This window comes from Ambystoma mexicanum, chromosome 9, assembly GCF_040938575.1.
Source record: "Ambystoma mexicanum isolate Mex_15411 chromosome 9, UKY_AmexF1_1, whole genome shotgun sequence".
In the NCBI taxonomy this organism is placed as follows: Eukaryota; Metazoa; Chordata; class Amphibia; order Caudata; family Ambystomatidae; genus Ambystoma; species Ambystoma mexicanum.
Window position 1 is genome coordinate 704,925,134 of NC_090931.1, and position 20,876 is coordinate 704,946,009.

The following is a 20,876-nucleotide window of genomic DNA, read 5'->3' on the forward strand; positions in this document are numbered from 1 at the left end:
AAATCGCTTACATTTTTGACAGGCTGCTTGTATAGAGAGCCAATTCCCTATCCAAAATTTCGACTTGGCTTTGTTAGGACTAGTCAGCAAAAGATCCATAGAAATGTCTGCTTCAATCATAAGGTGGCAACAATAATTTTTCCAAGATTCAAGCATATCATCTGCGGCACTTTCCATCACAAATTACATTTTTCTCAAAGCAAGAGTACATGGTTGCTGGTGAGCATTTTCTAAAAAGGGAAAGCTGTTTCCATGCAATTATGCCCCACAAGGAAAGGAGTCCCAACTCATAATGGATGATTACAATTGGAGTGCTCTTAGGAAGAGGTAAAAGTCACTTCCAGAAGATACCTCTTAGATATTGCTACTTTACTATATCTGAGTTAATTTGAGTGTCTGCTCCATAAGTGATAATCAGGACCACTTTCTGCTTCTAGAACTTAAGGAGAGGGCATAATGGGTAAATACCGTATTTTGTACCGATAGCCGAAGCTTGCACACTTAAGTTGTTATTTGCAAAGGCAACTTCTGCATGTAGGGAGATTCACCTAACTTGTTTTGAAAACTAATCCCCAGATATCGGTAGTTTTGTACTATCAGAAGCGGCTTGCTGCTCAATGACCAACTACAGTCTTTCAAATTTCCCTTCTTGTTGGCTTGAATTTTCATTACATTAGACTTAGCAATATTGATAGTTAAACCATTGCTTGAGGCAGAAACTGAAAGAGCATCCAGCTGCCTCTGCAAGCCAACAGGGGTTCGATCTATCAACACTAAGTCATCGGCATTGAGAAGCCATTGAAACTCCCTAGCACCAAATTTCAGTGGAAATGCTTGAACAGCTTCTAAATGCAGATTAAGATTGACCAAAAATAAATTAAAAAGAGCTGGGGCCAATAGGCAACCTTGTTTCAGTGCCCTTAACGTCAGAATTGGGGGGCATCTCACCCTGCTGACTAAGGCGAATGGCTTGCATTAACAGTTCCTCAGGGCACGCCCACACTTTTAATTTCTTCCAAATAGCATCTCTCGGGACACTATCAAAAACCAGCTTAAAATCAATACAAGTAAAATATAGGGGGGTTATAGATTTAAAAGCCCAAGCTTTAAAAACCGCTAATAATAACAATTCAACAATATACCGTACCCCCTTCACAAACTCTGACTGATGAGAATCAAACATTTGCAGCTAAAATACAGGCCTTTAATTTAGTTAAAAGCAGCAATGCAAATATTTTTGCTGGCGGATCTAAAAGTCTATAGGGCGATCATTTTCTGGTAAAGGTCAGTCGCGCTTTTAAAAATTGGGATAATAATCGCTGTCAGCCATGACTCTGGAATTTGTTCAGCAATTACGATTTGATGTACAATGAAGGTTAAAATATCAACCCATAGGTCCGGATTGGCTTTTAGCATAGCATTAGTTCGACTGTCTGGTCCAGGTGCTCTTGAGGAACTACAGCGGTTCATTGACATCAAAATATCCTCTTTATCTATTGCCATAGACCATGCAGTTATGATGGCCCCAGTATCTGAAACCGCAGCATAAATGTCATCCTTATATTAATACCTAAAATGCGCTTTCCAAGTAGCCGGGGGGCCAAGATTAATTTGGAGAGCTATTTGAGGTGTTTTTTCACAATTTAAACAGTCTCCAAAATTGAGCCGTATTGCTGGACCCCATAGCCAGAAGCATAGCTTCAGCATCATACTGTAATACCGTAGCCTTATGACCCCGCATCCATTGCAAATATCTCTGTTTAATCTTCAGTTTTTGAGTCAGATACATTGGGCAGTTAGGTTTAGGAAGATAGCTTATTTCCCTCCTCATTAATAATTTTTTGCCATTATTTCCCCATCTTACGTATTCGTATGTGTGAAAATAGGCTTAAAGCTCTTAGATATGGAGGTGTTGAATAAATGCATAGTACTAACATACATGTCTGTAGGCCACACTCCTCGCCTAAGTGCTAGTTGATATACGGAATTTAAAGTAGACAGGAAGGATTGCAACTTCAGGTAATCCCATCTCAAACGGTTTCGGCAAGCCGAAACTTGGAGATTAAAAGCAGATTGCTCTCCTCCAAGGGGGTATTTTGGAAACAACCAAGTTAAAGACAAAGCGGCATGGTCGCTATACGCTGAAAATGAACTTGTCATATCCATCAAATTATGTAAGGCAGTTGCTGAAGCAAAAATAAAATCATTAATAGCCAGCTGTGTTTTGTGCCTCCAGGTAAGCTTAGCTGGAGTATCCCCTTTCGTAGTGCCATTCACCATTAACAGATCTCTCGAGTGAATTAAAAATAAAAAGGATTCCCCTCTTTCTAGCTGCTAAACACTCTTGCGTTTGGGCAGGGAAATCATTGTCTAATTTTGGACATGTCAAATTGAAATCCCCCCCCCCGCTAAAATAAGTGTGATAGAGTCATCCTGAAGGCAGTTATCTAGAACTTCTGCTAAACCTTTTAAAAAAAGGCTCCGATAGAGGCTACAGCATTCCAGCAAACATTGCAAAGTGCTATAGACATCTTAGCATTCGTTTCACTCTCAGGCCAAGAAAGCTTAGATAGCTGAATATACAGACTGGGGGCGGGGCATTCCTCAAGGGATAGGCCTAAGGAGTTATGCACTGCAGTTAAACCAGAGGACAGCCTACCTCTTGACCCGTTCATTGCTGGAGTCAAAAGGACAGTAAAACTGTCCATAACAGGTGGAGCAGTGAACCAGGTTTCCTGCATTAGAATGATATCATGTTTCCCCAACACTGCAGAATTAGACTATAAAAGATGAGAAACAGCTCTTGTGTTCCATGAAATCATAGAGATCAACAACTTTTGCTTCTGTTACTAGCTAGACTACAGGAATGACATTTGCTAAAACTCTTGGGAGTCAAGCCCAGGCATTAGGGGCTTGCAACAGTGAGAGGTGAACGTTGCACTCTAGCACCTGTCAGAACCCCCCCTCACTTGATGATTTAGTGTTCTGTAATGGGGAATAGCATCTTAGCTGGGCAGAGTCAGAAACAGGGATATTATTATCCGGGGCCAGCATCCCACCCCGACTCACCATCTTAAAACCATACCCCATAGGCAAAAATAAAAGAGCCATGTCAAGGTTTAACTTTAATATCTTTCTTGATCCTATATGGAGGACTATGACCAGCCTATCTTTAAAAATAAACTCTACCTGCTCAATATTGGCAGATTGTATATTTCGTAGTGAAGGAACGGCCCCTATTAATTTTAACACATTTGAACGATTCAATATCATTGGTTCAGTCGAAATGGGCAATCTTTCCAATAACAAACAATTTGAATCCTGAACAGAGTCAACTATAGGAGGTGAAGATTGAGGCTTTGGTACCAGACCCTTCGTCTGAAGGTGGAGGCCCAATTTTTGTTCCAAAGCGAAATATCTAGCTTCTGGTCCTGCCCTTTGCTGCATGGGAGCAGGAGCGGAATGAGTAAATATGGAACATACTGTTACAGGATCAGATAGAGGAAACATTACTTGTGCAGCAGCCAAGATACGAGGTAAATCAATTGTCCTAAATACTGGAGTTAGAGCGGCCAGAGGTTGACTGAGAGCCACTGGTGGAGGAACAGGTGGTTGTAAAGACGGAGACTCTTGAGGACAAGTCGTAATTCTTTGAGGGGGGCAGATCATACTTCTTACAGTTTTATTCAGTTATATGCACTGAATGGTGAGTGAGGTTCATTAAAATATCCATATTCTCATCATGCTTGGATATTAAAGCGGTGTTAACCAATATTGGAAGGCATCTAGCAGACTGTCCCTTTTTACAGGTCTGGGTAACAATGCCACAGGAGTTGTTAGAGATCGTAAAAAATTCCTGGAACCTGTAGAAGTCGATCTAGGAAGATTTTCAACATTTTTGGTTGAATTCCGTTGTTTAGCTGCTCCCTGTCGCGAGTTTCTGTTAAAAAAAGAAAAATGAACAGTCTTCATCTTGATTCACCAATGGGGCAATTATGAAGGATTGTGCCAGTTGAAAATTGGATTCTTGAACCTCTTGTATGTCAGATAACTCTGGTCGAGCAATAGGACTCCGTAATAATGGGTTCAAGAGAACTACCTCTCCCCGACACCATTCAATGAAGTGCCCAAATCTGATACATAGGTGGGTCGGGATATGGACACACCAGACACCAACGGCACTTTGTTTTTCAAAGGAGTCAAATGACTTTGACAGGAGGCCGTGATTTAACCCTCAAAGAAGGAGAACTTTGTTAAGAGTGCAGATATGGTTGTTGATTGCTCAGACAATTTCGAGTTCATAGCCTCATAGAGCTTTACCAATGTGATAAATGCAAAATTGAGCATCAGGATTGATGTCTGGGACATATTCGATGGGTCTTGAGTCCGATGCAGGGACGATTGAGGAGATATAGAGGGATAACCTGAAAAAGCTGAGAAAGAGCCCTCAACACTTCACAATGAATCAGCATATAATTCTGGAGAGAGAGACAGCTGATTTACCAAGTGCTGAGGGTTACATTGTTCAAGCCGGGTGACCGGAAGATCGCCACCCTGTGTGGCAACTAGCAAAGGATGATGTAGAACAGATCGATTCACTGGGTTACAGTTCTGCAGTATAGTCTGAGTCATGGCATGGAGATTTTATCCACAGCTGCAGCTATTTTCTCCAAATGGGGCGTCACGTTGTTAGCTGTAGAAATAGTCACTTTTTGAGTTGTCTCTGACACAGGTTCCGACTCCATAGCACCACGACCCATAGCTGAAACTGATAGAACATCCTCAAGTGCCTCTTTTAAAAAAAAAATAAGTTGTGATCTGTGACGTTGCCGGGTGATTAGCTTTACTTAGCACCGCCGTGGTTATGGGCTGCAATATGGGGATGGTAGACAAAGACGTTATTGAAGTATCAGCATCACCCACCTGGCAAGAGTCTAGATTAACACCTCAGAGTTGATTCAAGCCAATTCCAAAAATGGGTGGCGCTGAAGGAAGAGAGACAGACAGCCTTACGCTGCTCTTGTGTTATTATCGGCAATACAGCTCGGATCCCTGTACAAGCATAAGGCTACAGAATATTTTTTCACAAGATCCCAAACGTGGCAAAAACAGGAAAAAAGTAAATAGGAGCTTACCGGATAAGTGACACTGCCCGCCTGCTCGGCCGTCCGGCTGCCGCAGACTGTCACTTTTACTCTGCCACTTCCGGTGTAGCGCTCCACACCAAGAATGATTTAAATCCTGCTTCCAGTTAAAGGGCACGCACAAGCAAACACAGTGGAGAAAAAGGATCCCGACATCTGCGTCTCGAGCAGACTGTCACATTTGCTCTGCTTCTTTGCGCCCATATGTCCAACAGCAGCACAGCATACGGTCTGTCACACACGCTGCCTCCTCAGCTTCTTCCATGTTCAACACAAAATTATTATACCCTTTTTGATAATTACTTTCCAAACACTGACAAGCAGTCAAAATGTCTTGCAGATTCAATTTCCTTCCTACATAAGCAACCAAAATGTCAAAACGTAACCTCATTATAAACACAGTTTTCACAGGGTAATTGAAAGGTTTAGGGAAGAAAAACTTCTTTGCATCATTTTTATATTGTTATTCCCTGAGAGATAAGTGGGCAATACACACATATCCCAATTAATTGCTTTTTTTTCAATTCCTTAATGGCAGCCCCCACATTAACAGGTGGTACAACACTAAATCCAATCTGAGAATGGAATTCTAGAACCTTTTTCTCAACTAGTAGGAAATCTCTAGAATTGTAAACTCTGCATCTGGTGAAAAGGCCCAACAGAGTAGTATCACTTCCTCACTACTAAGTATTTTCAGATAGAAAGAACTCCTAGATATTTTCTAGAAGGTGAGCGCATCGACGTTGAACAGCAAAGGGCCTCCACCGGTACAGAGTTTGGCACCCCCAGAACTTTATGGCACATTTTAGCCTCCTGTTTTTTTACCCAAAAAAACTACTTTCCCAAAAAGGCACTTAATCAATATAATATGGAGGATACTTTAGCCAAACTATATAGTTTTAACATGCCTTCTAGAGAAAAAAAAACATTAACAGAAATAATGGATTTAATCAAAAGAAATGTCTCCAGTACTCGGGGTTGGATCGAATTACATCAAATGTCACTACCCAGGTTCCAACCAATCATTATGCCTAAATACATGCATTTGTCTGCCACCTCTACAGTTATCCCATTTACCTTCCACACATGGTTCAGTGAGATGTGCCATTTTAACCCAATCTTCATTATTTTTGTTTTGTTAATATTCATTACTTAAACATTCTCAGTGGAGTACACCTGCAGAGCATTCAAACTACATTGATATTAGACAGAACGGCCGTGGGAATGCAAAGTATCATCTGTGTAAGACATCCATGAAAGGCTGGACGTACCAATCCGTGGTGGGAAGTTGTTAACTTGCCCCATAGCCACCCATAAATCGCCACATACAAGTTGTATAGGAGGGAAGCAATAGCACATCCCTGTTTGACTTGGTGTTTTATAGGGATTTCCGCAGAAAGATGTCCTTCTTAATTAAGTCTTACCATGACTGAGGTTTTAGAATATAGCGGTTTTACAAAAATATGCCAAAACACAGTGAATACCCCAATATTGAAATGTATGCCATAATCTGTGTTGTATCACAGAATCAAAGGCTTTGGATTAGTCCACGAAACAAATATACACCTCAAGATTTTTGCGCAATCAAGTCCTTCTAATCAAATACACTAGCCTCCAAATATTGTGAACAGTGCTCAAGCCTACACAAAATCCCATCTGCTGGAGTTTCAGGATATTTCTGTTATTAACCCAAGAGTTTAATTTCACCAACATACAAGCGGCAAACATTTTGGATATTGAGTCTGTCAAGGCAAGGAGCCGGTAGTTCTCTAGGTTAGACCGTACACCCTTTTTAAACACCGGAACCAAGACTGCCTTCCTCCAACTCTGAGGAATGATCCCTGTGTCAATGATATTTTGGAAGATGATCAACAACATAGCCCATAATAATGGTTTGGTTTTGATCACCAGTTCTGCAAGCCTGTCTGGGCAAGGGGCCCGACATGCTTTTAATGTATTAATTTTATCAACAATAGCACACAAAGGCTCTGTCTTCTGTGTTAACATTGTTTGTGTAACTGTTTTTTTTTTGTAACAGCGCCTTGAATCCTTCTGATAAAAAATAAATAAAATCATCAATAGTGAAATCAAACCATGAAGAGCAATCCGTTATGAGTAGATAATCACTCTCTACATTCTGTGACTTTCTCAATGATTCTCCCCTAATGTTGTAATATAAAACACTAACATATCTAATCCAGTCCTCTTCAGGGATTGGATTAATCTCTCTCCCATAATTTATCGGCATGTGCTTTGGGAAATGATGCCAAAACCTGCGGCCATCTTTATCTATCATGCATTACAAGATATATGATATGCCTGTGAGCGCTTCTATTAGAGGCTTTGTGCAGTTTTATCCAATTCTTATATTTAGTCTTGAGATTTGTAATACTATTTAATATCTCAAGCTACATTAACCTGCTTGAACAAATCTTTCTAATTTCCCTCCACAGTTCTTTTTTTCCATAGCAATGGCTATATCATAAATCTGCAGGGCATTATAACTTAGCACAGCTGGTGGTTTTTCCCGTCCCAACAAGTTCTGGTAGGTCACCCTCATAGAGTCCCATATTGCATTAATGATCTCGCAATCCCCCCCAAATATGGTCAGAACCAAAGATCTTAAAGAAGAGTTTGCAAATAAGATTCGGACCTCCCAGGCTGAAAGGCACCCGCGAGTAGACCTCATAGATTGCTGGTCCAGTAACAACGGTACCGGCAAGCTTACCAGTACCGCTGTTACCGGACCAGCAACATTGTAATGAGGCCCAATGTTTTTTGCCACAATATTCTCTACAGCAGATCCATTAGTTCGAATCTTTGTAAACGAAGAAGGGACTCCTTTCATTGCAACCTTACTCTACTTTGCTTGTTCTTTCTTCTAAGTCTCTTCTGCTGGTTTTTCTTAGTTGTTCTAATACAAAGAGATGCATTTTCCACTATGGGTCCTGAATGAGTTCATGAGGGGATTCCTAGCTATCACCTCTTCATCAAGTACAATTTCCTCAGATTAACAGGCAGAATTATTTATCTGCTCTTTGTTCTTTCCTTGCTCTTCGTGCCCAAGGGTGCCTTCCATTAGGGCCAATGAGTCAACCTTGCGGGTACTGTTCTCTAATACAATGTCCACAATTTGAGCTACAATATTGCACAGATCATTTTGTTTTTGTGACATGGACATGCATAGAGGATACAATGGTACACATAAGGGACCAGAGAACTGGTTTTCAAACCCTGTACGTACTCCCGAACATTTTTCACACACAAAGCACCGGCAGAGTTTCCCAGTTCATAGCCTATTAAGCCCTCCAACCGATTGTAACTGTCCCTGCAATGCTGTTCTTTCCCTAGATATGGTGTACCGCCTATCTAGGTTGATGGGAACAGAAGAAGAGGCTGACCCTATTTAGACTACAAATATGTGGACCAAACAATAGGATCCACAATTAGAGAATCACTAATGTGTCTTTGATAAAAAAAATCTGGGGGCTTAGACACTAAGTGCCTGGATCAGGAGTATAAGCAGGAGGAATGTGGTACTTTAATGTACCTGCTTTTCTAACTCAAAATACTGCATTTTAAAACCACAAACAAACAAAAAGACACATAATGTGGTAGAGGGTGACCGGTTATTGATTGGACATCCCTTCGGAATCTGGTCAACCAGTTTCAGCCGCAATAAAAGGTATTGCCACTTTATTCATCACCGTAAAGGCTCTTATCATTGATGAGAATGACACAGTAAGCGCATATTAGCACAATTAGTTAATTCCCTCATCCACTGCACATAGACTACCTGTACAGAAAAAAGGGCTGGGGTAAGAAAGAACACAGGGGTAGATGGTTCCACTTCATCATACTGTACTCTACTCCATTTCAATAAGGCTTATGTGGTTACCAAGAATTCTCTAGATCATCAATCCTTTAGACTTCTTTGTCATCTGAATCATCAGTTCTCATCAATAGCGCTCCATCAATAGGTTCGTCCAGAGCATACCCTTGGAGTATACCTCAGTGGGGTGGTCAGATCTCCACACCAGTCGCCTTGCCCCTGAAAGAGTAGCTGTGTTCCATTGGTCCGGGCCAGGTTTTCGAATGGAGAATAAAGGGTTTTTGAGAGACATAGTCCTGTTACATGTAGTTTATCAGCCAAGATCGAACAACATACCCTGGGGACTGTGAGAAACCAGAGGGTGTCCTTACATCTACACCCCTTCGATCTTCTCAGGTGGCCAGGGAAAGGCCATTGCTTTTTGGATCCTGACCATGGGGGTGGAGAAGCGAGGGAAGATCACCTGGGTAGAGTGTCCTTGAGGATTGGGCCCGAGATGTGCTCAGGCGAGGCGTGGTATTCCGTCTTCCCATTTCAGGAAGAATTCTCTATCCCAGAGGTAGTTATGGGATATTGCTATCCCTGTCCTACTGACCAAGGAAAATACAGGGGATATTACCAATCTGGAAATACCAGGAAGAGGGTGAAGAAGAGAGGGGTTAAGGGTGAAGTAGGCGAGACATGGTATCCCGTAGACTTGGAAATCTCTCCATTGGCTCCCAGTGGATGCAAGGATTAAATTCAAAACCCTCTACATTGTCCACTAGGCTTTCTGTGGCCTGGGTCCAAAATACCTTCAGCTATCCCTCCGCAAATGCCTCTCCTCTCAAGCTCTTCGCTCCTCTACCTCTAACTCCCTCAGGGTCAATCGTTTTTCAAAGATACGAGCTGGGGGTAGATCTCGGTCTTTGGCTGGGGCCTCCCCCTGGAACAGCCTCCCTGCCACTCTAAAACTTGAGGAGAACCATCTTCTGTTCCGGAAGCACCTCAAGACCTTCCTCTTTGCTTCTGCCTTCACCCCCCCTCTCCCCTGCTGATCTGTTCTCTCTTGGCACCGTGCACCTGGCCACCCTGTGTCCTCCGGGCCCAGGTTCCTGCTCACCTTGCCACCCTCCGGCACTGCCTCCGGGCCACCCCTTGTACTGGGGTCTGTATCTGTACCCATATAGCTCTCCCCCACCCCCATTTTCTTCCTGCACTTATCTGTCCTAGCCCGTTTGCTGCCTTAAACTCAGCACTTGCCACTTGCTGGCTGCACTACCACTTTTGTTGCTTTTATTATTTATTATTTATTCTGTCCTCCTTTTGCTCCGCACTTTCCACTTCTTCCCCCTTCCTTGCACTTTTCCCCTCCCCGTATCTCATGCACTTGCGCATTCTCAATGTCACTGGGCCTAGTAGGATCGTTGTTTTGTTCTCCCCTCCCCCCCTTGCCTTGTCGCGCTCTGAAACACTTGTGTATGAGCGCGATAGAAATAAAATATCAATATCAATATCCCCTTTCCCTATTGAAGACCAACCTAACCCTCCCCTGGCCTTTATAGACTACGGTAAACCATCTCCCCCTCTTTTACCCACATTTTACCTCTGACAGTACTGGGAGGAAGAAATTAGGCGGCAGAGTAATTATTTATGTCATTTATTTAATTCACTCTTAGATGACTCAGAATGGCTTCCCACATGTCAGTATATCTTTACATTCTGGTCTCTCACATTGTGCGAGTTAATATGGATCTTCAGCTGTTTATCAATATGAGACCAGATTTGAAGAAGTGCAATATGTGTTGCATCCATACCAGAGTTTAGACAATAATTCCGAAAGTCCAACGATTTCATGGTGTCTTAGTTGTGGACAAACCTATCGAAATACACATATAGGATTGAACGTCTGCATATTTTCAATCATCCACGACATAACTCCCACCCAAACCCCTACTATATTGAGATAATAAATGGAAAAGATGAATGGCAGCAAGAGCAACACTCAGTGAAGCAGCCACACATTTGTGACTATCTGCCACAATGACAGCTCACAGTGGGCAGCAGAAATAGAGGTCCTAACCCTGATGCTCCTTAATATGAACCTTTCCATTATACATAACCTCCATCTGGGAAAATGGAGAAAAACTTGGAATTCACCACAGCGAACACGATTCCTCCCAACTCACTTGCTAATCAGGGGAGGCCTACGAGAAACAAGCTGCTGTACAGAACAGATTCTTGTGGGTGTAATCCCCTCTCCATATATAAAGAAGCACATGAATTTCTACATGTGATTCAGATAAGGCAGTGTGAAGGCCACTGTGTGTTGTGTATTCGGTATCAAGTGAACCCACATGATACCTCCATACTGAACAAACAGTAAGTACAGAAAAAAACGTTAAATTTGGTATTGAAGTGCACACCTCAAGACTGGACTCTTTATAGGCCAGGCATATTCCATTCAGTCCACCCAGTCTTGTATAGGATGTTTCTGCACAAGATCGACATGTTGTTGTTGACGTCAGGCATAGTCACACCTCTGCTGCTTACGTACTCATTCTAGGTTCCAATGCAGTGTCTTCAAGGTCAGGCATTGGCCATAATCTAGCCATAATCTAGGGTTTAAAGATTGCCTAGAGTGTCCTCTATTAGAATGCCAATGTTGTATTTTTGTATACTCACTTAGATGAACCGAAGCATTGCTGGAAGGATTCAAAATTCAACACTTGAACCATCCTTGCATTCCGGTTGATACTGAAAGAACCATGTACTATTTTGCTCTATAACCTTTAATTTAGCAGGATACAACAACATGCATTAGATGTTCAAAGGTTGGAGCGTTTATTTGACTACACAGAAAACATTTCTAAACGGTGTGGATATAATCCACGAATATGGATAGTTGTGTAGCACCAACATTGAATGCAGAGGTGGTTTTCCAATATCAGAGGATTGACTGCGGCAGTAGGTCAAGATTTTTGTGATTTGTGTCAGAGGGAGAGGTGGGTCTGGGAGGAGCGGGACTAACTAGGGGTCTTGCATGGAATCTCTAGGCTGGATGGTAAGGCTCCATTTTCGATTGCTCATCACTTTGCGCCTTCCTGTCTCCGGTCACATTGTTCAGTGGAGGAGAAGTGTGCACACCAGGACAGGTCAGCCACCTGGAGGCCTACAGATCTCCACAGGTGACACTAAATAGGTTTTAGGCTACTTAAGGTACTAATAGTAATGCCACATCCGTTTCAGGAGGCAAAGTATAGAAGTCCTTTTTCTTCACAGTGACAAATCCCTTTCAGAGCAGTAAAAGCAAACCAATTGGTGATAGTGTGTCCACACCCTACAGCCTCTTCCCTCAGTTTTGTAAATATGCAGGTGCTTTAAGCAACTCACAGTAGTCATCAAAGAAGAGAGAACACTGATAATGGTCTGAGATCACGCCCAAAAATACCCTTCTAATACTCATTGCCAAAAGGTAATCCCCAATGTTCCAGGTGGTGTGCTCGACCAGATTTGCCAACTCTAAGGCCATTCATTAAATTTAAAGTGGCCACAGCACACCACAGTGCAGATCCTCCATTGCCTGCCAGTGTCAGCAAAGGCCCCATCATGCACTTTAGGCCCAAGAAGCACTCATTCAACCAACACGCTGCTCCACAGCAGAGGCCTCCAGCAAGCCCACAGATGGTTATGGAGTATGCCACTGGCTCACCGGGTCTCGCCAGGAACTGAGTCCATGGTCGTCAACTGGTAGTACCCAGAGGCAGCTAGTCTAGGCTCAGCCCACTGCAGAATTGCACTCTAGGCAACAGCACGGCAGGGACAGATTTTTACAGTTTTCTGCACAGACACCTAGCAGCAGTAATGCCTGCCACTCCCAATTTAAAGCATTTTGGTCGCAGGATCATTTGTCTACAGTGCACACCAAGAGGGATAGAGAGGGATAACCCCCCTTCAGGTTCAATAATGGGCATAATATTTTTCGGTTTCATTATATCCTTCTAATTCAGGTTTGTTGTTATTACAAAATGATCTACACCCTTGATTCCCTGTACTGCTCGATCTGCTGATGAGACAGGATCCAGCAGAGTGCAAGTCCAGCAGAGCTACACAGTTCCGGTGGTAGCCATGGTCCCCTAACTCCACTGGTCTCTTTGATAATCTGCCAACCCCATGATAACCATACTCACTTGTAAATAGCATGGGTATCCTCTACTAGAGAATTGAACTCACCAATGAACACTTATGTGCTATGTTTGAGTCACATCACTAACTATCGTATCCATTTACCATTGCATGATTTTAGATCCACTCACAGATGTATTTCTTAAGTATCTTTGCTCTGTTGCATTGCTTTAAATTAAGTATATAATGGATGCATTTGCCTGATCCCAGAAGGCATCTGTTTCAGGGTAGTTACTTGACAATAGGGGCTTTTGATAGAGCAAACCAGTAGTAGCTCCATGGAGGGGGTGCTGGCCAATCAGGATGCTCAGAACGCAGGCTGTATGGTCAGCCTGGGTGCTGCTAGCTAGCGCCCTCTTCTCCTCCACGCTCCTCCTTCCCTTCCGTGCCCCCTTCACCTCTTAGCACCTGTGTAGTTTCCTAGACCGGTGCTTAGAGTGTGTTATTGAAAGAAAAAAAAAACGTACCTTGATGTGCAGCCCAGCACTGCGTCGTGGTTTTCGAAGTCCTTTTCAATGTTGATGACATCACAGTCATCAACATTGAAAACAGACGTGGGAAACACGGCACAGCGCCAGGCTGCACAGCAACGTACGTTTTTTAAAAATAACACCATTAGCACACACATAGGGAACTACACGGGTGCTAATGGCGCTATACACCTCATTGGCAGCCTGACCCTGCCGTTAACAGCACTGCAGCCCCCGTTGAGGGACCCTCGTTTCGCTCAGGCCCTTAACTTGGGCTTTGGGCCGTTATTGGCAGGGTCGGCATTCTGCTTCGTATAGATCACCCCTTTATATACTAAGAATCATAACAGCTATTTTAACGAACATGCAAGCAAATAAGGCAAAATACAATATGAAAACGGTACATACTCTCATTTATCTTGCCCACTGTAATGGGTGGCATTCAGGTCTATCGTCTAAGACACTGAAAACACAAATACCTTAAAACTAGTGCTGAGAGACTAATATTGAAAATAAACAGGCAAAATAACATTTCACCTGAGATACGGAATTACACTAATTGCACGTGTCATTCCGTGTTACGTTCAAAATGTTATGCTGGATGCCCAAAGTGTTCTGGATTATGGAGTCTCTGCCCCATTTGACTATAAGAATGCCCTTGCATGTGCTATCAGTAAATTCCAAATTGGCAGATCCATCTCTTTTGGTGAAAGGAAGCCAAATTCTTCTGGAAGGACCATTATACCCTGATCCTGAGAAAAAGGCAATATCATTGCACCTGTAGGATGGTTCAGAACACACCACTTTGTCAGACACTCATCTTAGGAAAAGATAACAAAACGACCTAGTAAGATAACAACAATGTTTTTGAGATATAAAGGAAACCTACAGCAGAACTAATGGACTTGGAGTATGACAATTTAAAAGATATTGGCGGTTTGATGCTTTTGCCCCCTCAAACACTTTACAGGCAATAAAAAAAAAAGAAAATCATAACCTGCTCAAAAACAGTGGTAGTAGTGTAACCGAAAACAGTAGTGCAACCGTGACCTCAGCAGGGGCTGGGGTAGGCGGAACAAGGTGTTGCAGCCGGGGCCGGTTGACAGCTAAGTGGGTAGACCATCACTTTTTATAACCCCAGAAACCAATCCGTTTTGAGCCACATGGAGGCTGCTAATAATTTTCTTTGAAGTTACCCCCAGAGTGTATTGCAATAGTTGAAGCGACTAGTCACTAAGGTGCCTACTAAAACTTTACATTTGCCATGGGGCATGAATGGACAAATCCTCTATCGCCACCTGATATTAAAAAAGTATCGCTTGCGAATGGCAAAGACCATTAGAAACTATATTGTCTTAGAATTTTACCTACGATAACCTCTTCAGAAGTATTCCAAAAATCAGGGTGTGATGGAGTGAGAGTTGAGATTCCTTCATTGGACCTCCTCCATCTTCCCCTGGTTAAGATGAAGCCAGCTAGAATCCATTAAGTCTATGTCACTTGGGCTTCATAATAATACAGTCACATTTCAGTTTAGCTGCTACTGCTATAAGATGGTCAAGTGAAGAGGTATGATTTAACTAAAATAAAAAGCATTCCAGAGTGGTGAATATGGATGTAAAAACGAGTGGAACTGTTATCAGAAAAAAATGAAAGTAGAGGAACACCGCTCCTGACCGTCCCATCTCACTTCGACCACTGCTCAAAGTTATTTATCCGAGCCAACATCATCAAAATACAGAGAATTCATAACCAGGTTACATATTAGTGTACTGTGCTTAGGGAAACTAAGTTGTCAGTGTTAAGGCCTTTGGAAAACCAGTCAATATAGAAAATATGATTGCTCAGAAGACGACTTGCATTTTTTCCTGTTATCTTGTCGCTGAGAGGAAGGTTTTAATGTCCGGTTAGGGTGCAGACAGGGATATGTACAGTGGTGGAAGAACTGAAGTTATCTTTAAATCTAAGAAAGTACAGTTGCATCATACTACCATAAAATGTATATTTTAGAGACATTGGCCTTAATGGCTACTTAATGTCAATTTACACAGCTCATAAATGTGCTGTGAAATTGCATGTTTGTACTTTTATAACTTTGTATTTTAATATTTACAGTGACATGCTTTCATTAATTGCGTGTAAATAAATACATCCACAAAGTAATTTAAAATCATTACAATGTATAAATGTTCTAAATGGCTATTGCACTAGAATGTAACCTCCTGGGCCACGTGGTGGGGATGGCTGCCTCTACAAAACGCACCAAACATGATACTGGATGCTGCCATTTCCACTTGTTGCTGAGGCACTGTGTACTGCTTTGCTTTGGGCATGTGTAAAGTGCAGTGGAGTGCTAGGAAAAGGGGTTCACGGACACCCTGCCTCTCACCTCAAATAATATGTTGCTGGCTTCGTCCTTCCGTCCCAACTTCTTGCCTTATCCAACACCTCTGTGATTTGAAACACAGTCAGTGAGGAGCAGGTAATCTGCAATCATTAACTCCAGTGGTAGAAGTGTACTGAACAAAGTAGTGGAACTGTGATCTTAGCAGGGGAGAGGGTAGGCGGAAGCCTAGTGCAATATGTGACAAGGTGTTGCAGCCGGGGCATTGCAATACTCTAAGTGACTAGTAGCTAAGGCTCCTATTACAAGTGTAGACTTGCACAGGGACGTGAATGGACAAATCGTCTATATAGAATGGTGAATATGGTCGTAAAAAGTAGAGGAATGGTAAACGGATGAAAATAAAAGTAGTGGAACACCACTCCAGACTGTTCCCGCTCACTTCGATCACTGAATAAACCAACATAACACCTAGGTTACATGCTTTTTCTCCCTTTCTTTTTTACCGCTATCCCATCCCTCTCTTTGGCCCTATCTTTCACCCTTTGAAATGGAAGACATAACAGCTTCAGGGAACAGTGATCTGTTGAGAGCTTTCTTTTTAGGGATAATGGTGTCTTGTCTTTGGGCTTACATACACCCTGACAAAGGTGCATCGCAAGAGGGATTTATTTTTATCTTGTATTCATTTTATTTATGTATTCGCTTATACCGCGCCATAGCCTGTAGGCATCAGGGCGCCACATACACACATGGACAGTTCAGCTATAATGACACGTAACATATAAATAGGAGTGAGCCGAGTGATTATTCAAAAAGTAACATTTTCAAACGTTTCCTGAATATGGAGTGCTTTCCTTCCTGACGTAGACTTAGCGGCAGATCCTTCCATCCTTGGGCTGCCAGCACCGGAAATGATCTGCCCTTCCCCTTTGTTCTTTTTTAGCCGGGGAATTGAAAGGCAATATGCAGTGCTGGAACGTAAAGATCTGCTTGGTTTGTAGTGAACCAACGTTTGTTTCAGGTAGCAGGGGGATTCCCCATGGATAAATCCATGGGTTACTGTAAGTATTTTAAAGTGCACCCTTGCAGCCACCGGACGCCAATGATGTTTGTTACGGGCATTTGTTATATGTTCTTTTCTAGGGATACTGCTCACAATTCTCTTGGGGTCATCTTGTATTATTTGTGATCTTTGTAGGTATTCTTTACTGGCACCCCCGAGCAGAGAATTATAATAATCTAATCTCGGCATTATGATTGCTCACACCAGAGTTTCACCGGGTCACCAATGGTCGGATCTGACGCAATTCCTTGAGAAGATAATGTGAATTTTGTATTATTCCATTTAAATAGGCATCAACACCCAGATAGGCTTCCATTTATACCCCTAAGGTCTTTACTTTGTCAGATATGGGAATTAGACACGTTTCTACTTCAAAGTTGGTATATTCATGCCGTAATTTAACCCTGGCTTATTTTGATCTGTGGATCATGAGCTCTGGATTTGTTTGAATAGCTATAAAACAGTTATTAGTCATCCAACTTTTAATAGAGCTATATAAGTTGTTAAGGTTTTCCGTGTCCTTTACATGGTTTTCACTGAGTTCCAACACCAACTGAATACCATCTGCATGGTTTGTGAAGAAAAGACTCATCTGTTCCATATGATCACATAAAGGTTTGATGTAGATATTAAAAAGAGTGGGTGATAGAATACAGCATGTTGCGGGGTGCGTGCCTATCTGGGTTGGCTCAGAAGTGGCACTACCCCAACAAATCCTGGATTTAGCCACTATGACATTGTCAGAACAGTTACCTGTGTCTGATAGTGTTTGTAACAGGCACCTGTGGTCCAGTAAGTGGTCTAGTAAGTCAAACGCAGAGGATACAACAAAAAGGATCAATATGCCTGCCTTACTGTTATCTAGGGTCCCTAGCATCTGCGTTTGCAGATCCAAAATAGCAGCTTCTGTCCCATGTTTCAGGGATCGAAATTGAGATTCAATGAGCAAGAGCCAAAACCAGGACCTGGGTGTCGGGCATCACCCTTTAGGCAGGAGCTACCACAGGGGAACCAGGAGCTCCCAGAGATGCTCCTTTAACATTGTGTCAATTGTGTTTAAAGGTATACTAGATGTGCTTAACATTCCAAAATACTCAAAGTTAATGTCACATTTACAAGTTTGTAAAGTATCAGTTGCCACTAGGAGCCAAAAGTTGCTCCTGTTAGCTGTTGGTTTTGCGATAACCAGGCTCTACGGTACTAGAAGCAGGCGCTAAATAGCTCCCAGCTCCCCTCATTTTCGAACCCTGATGTTTACACCTAAAAGACGATTGTTTCATGTGCAAGGACTTTGATACTTCTAGATAATCCTGCAGTTGTGCAGCCGTAATTTTATCAACCATCTTGAGTAGGAACGGGGCGTTTGTGATAGGTCTCCAATTGGATGTCACCTTCGGGTTCAATTCAGTTTTTTTAATAAGCGAAGTTACCACTACATCCTTAATTTCAACAGTCACTGATTTGTGATAGAAAGAGGCGCTTACAAATCTCCTGAGAAATGGGGCAAACAATTGAATATTCCCCAGGATGACTTTGGAAGGCCAAAGGTCACCTGGACAGGAGGGGGGGGCATGTTTTTTTAGCGCTGTCTCCATACCTAGAATAGAAACTGGTTTAAAACCATTATAAAGGCTGTTCCTTTCCATGCCCCTCGTCTTTTACAGCTTCGTCCACTAATGGAGTTTGCTTGTTATATGAGCCATTTTTTATGACTTCATGATCATTTTGAGGCACTAATTTAAGTCTTCCGATTTTATATTATACAAGTTTCTACTAGCCAGCTTCTTAGGAAGACTATGGCTTTCATTAAGAGTGTGGTGGTCTGGAAACAAGCGTGACAGTAAGCTTACCGGCACCCTTGTTTCCGGACCGCCACACTACGAGTCTGCATGCAGGAGCGGTTGCGCTCGGCAGGGTCAGACCTGCTGGGTGCAATGGCCCCTGCTGGCAGACCTTTCACAGAAGTACCGGCACCGCTAGCAATGGTGCCGGTGCTTCCATCTCCCGACTCCCATAGGGACCTATGAGACTCCACAGGAATGGGGAGTTACCAAATCTGTCACCCGACTTCCGGCGCTGCCAGGACTTGTAATGTCCCGGTGGCACCGAGAAGTCAGGCGGTGGATTAATTGCTTCTGGGTCCGCGGCAACCTGCTGGTGGCACTAGTGGGTTACCGCCAACCTCGGAATGAGGTCTTATGAGGTTGCTGTAATTTTCCTGGTAGCTGTAAACTACATTCTACAGAAGAATGAATCGACCAGATACAAGGTGTTGTTTTAATCATCCCTATATCAATATTCCTCAATGATACCCAATCCGAGATGTGACCTTTCGCATGGGTGGGCTTTTGGTTTTTTATTTGTAATCCGGAGTCATTTAGTTGTTGTTCCAAAATCATGGCTTCCCTATCCTCCATGTCCCCTCCCCACCTATTCAAATCCCCCAACATAATAGGAGCGCAGTTGGGTTTATTCAGGGGGTCTAAAGCAGGCCCAATTCCTCATTAAACGTAGGCATATCTATAGGTGGCTGATAAATAAGTACAAGATTACCACCATTATTGTCATTTGGAGTAAATTTAGCATCGATGATTTCAGATCCCTCACATTTGTTGTTGGATTCATACATCTAGATCTCTTTGATAGTCACTATGGCAACACCCCCCCCCTCCTGCCCTCCAGATACCCTTTAGGCAATTTCTGCAAAAGAAGTCATACCCAGGAGGCTTTGAGAACTCTATTTCTCTATTTTTGGCCCACTAGATGCCTCCAGCCAAGTTTCCGTGACAAACATGATGTCAATATTATTCTCCATAATGTAATCTTGTATGTCCAGCAGGTAGGGATTTAGAAAGTGAACGTATGTTTAGCAACGATAATTTCCTGACCTCTGGCCGGTAAGGTCCTTCACAGATTGTGTGACATTCTTATTGGGGGAACAAGTTGACGTATCATTATTTATACAGTTATCTTTAGGTAAGGCAATGCATTCTGAATTTAGATTTTGCTCTCTCCCATGATTTCGGGTATTAGTGTCATTAGATGGGAAGACTTTCCGATTTGCCCATCACTTACTCTCTCTTGAATTGGTCATGTTTTTGGCATGTGGGCTAAATATTGTAAGGGACACTGGCCCGACCTCTTCAGTTCCCGAGGTAACAATATTCTCAGAAACAGTGCAGGCAGAGGACTTGGTCAATTTTAGTGTTACATCATGATGTTTTTAAAGGGGACGTTATACATTCGGCATATAACTCTTCAACATAGCTTTGCACTAGGGCTTCCCTACAGAGCTGTTGGGCCACCAGTAACAAAACTAGCGCTGGATGTAGCCCCATGATAGCCCTGGCAATCTATAAATAGCAGAGAGTATAGTTGGAACCTCTGGATAACTTCGGAGCAGAGCGAAATAAAGAATGCAGCACCGACTTTCCGGCGTTCGCGTGGACTCATGCAGACCAGCTAACTGCTTGTCCCTGATGCGCCGGCTCTGACGTGCCTGGCAACAATTTAATATTGCGCGAGGACTACAAAAGTGAAGGGACTTGTAGTCCGATTGTTAACATGAACGGGAGCTTGCCCTGAAAGTGCTTAGGAGTTAGCACAGAGCCAGAATCAACAGCAATGGGCTAAAAGCGGCACATACAGCGGCAAAATCAAACATTTAACTAAATCCAAATATGTTAAGAACAATTCTCAAAAATAAACACACAATGATAAAAGTAGTAATCACTAAAAGCACATAAGAACAGTTCTATATAAAAGAGCAGCGGGCTAATGCAATAGTGACTAGTTAAAGTGAATGTCATGAAAATTATTTTTATTGCAGAAGTGGCAACTGTGCCTTTAATTAGTC

The 20,876-nt window shown here is 42.6% G+C and overlaps 1 protein-coding gene across 3 annotated transcripts in view; it reads right to left on the minus strand.

Annotated features, from left to right (window-relative positions):
* Window positions 1-20,876, minus strand: part of PLEKHM3 (pleckstrin homology domain containing M3) — a 1,064,501-nt gene that overhangs the window by 792,133 nt on the left and 251,492 nt on the right. The gene's annotated exons all lie outside the window — the stretch shown is intronic.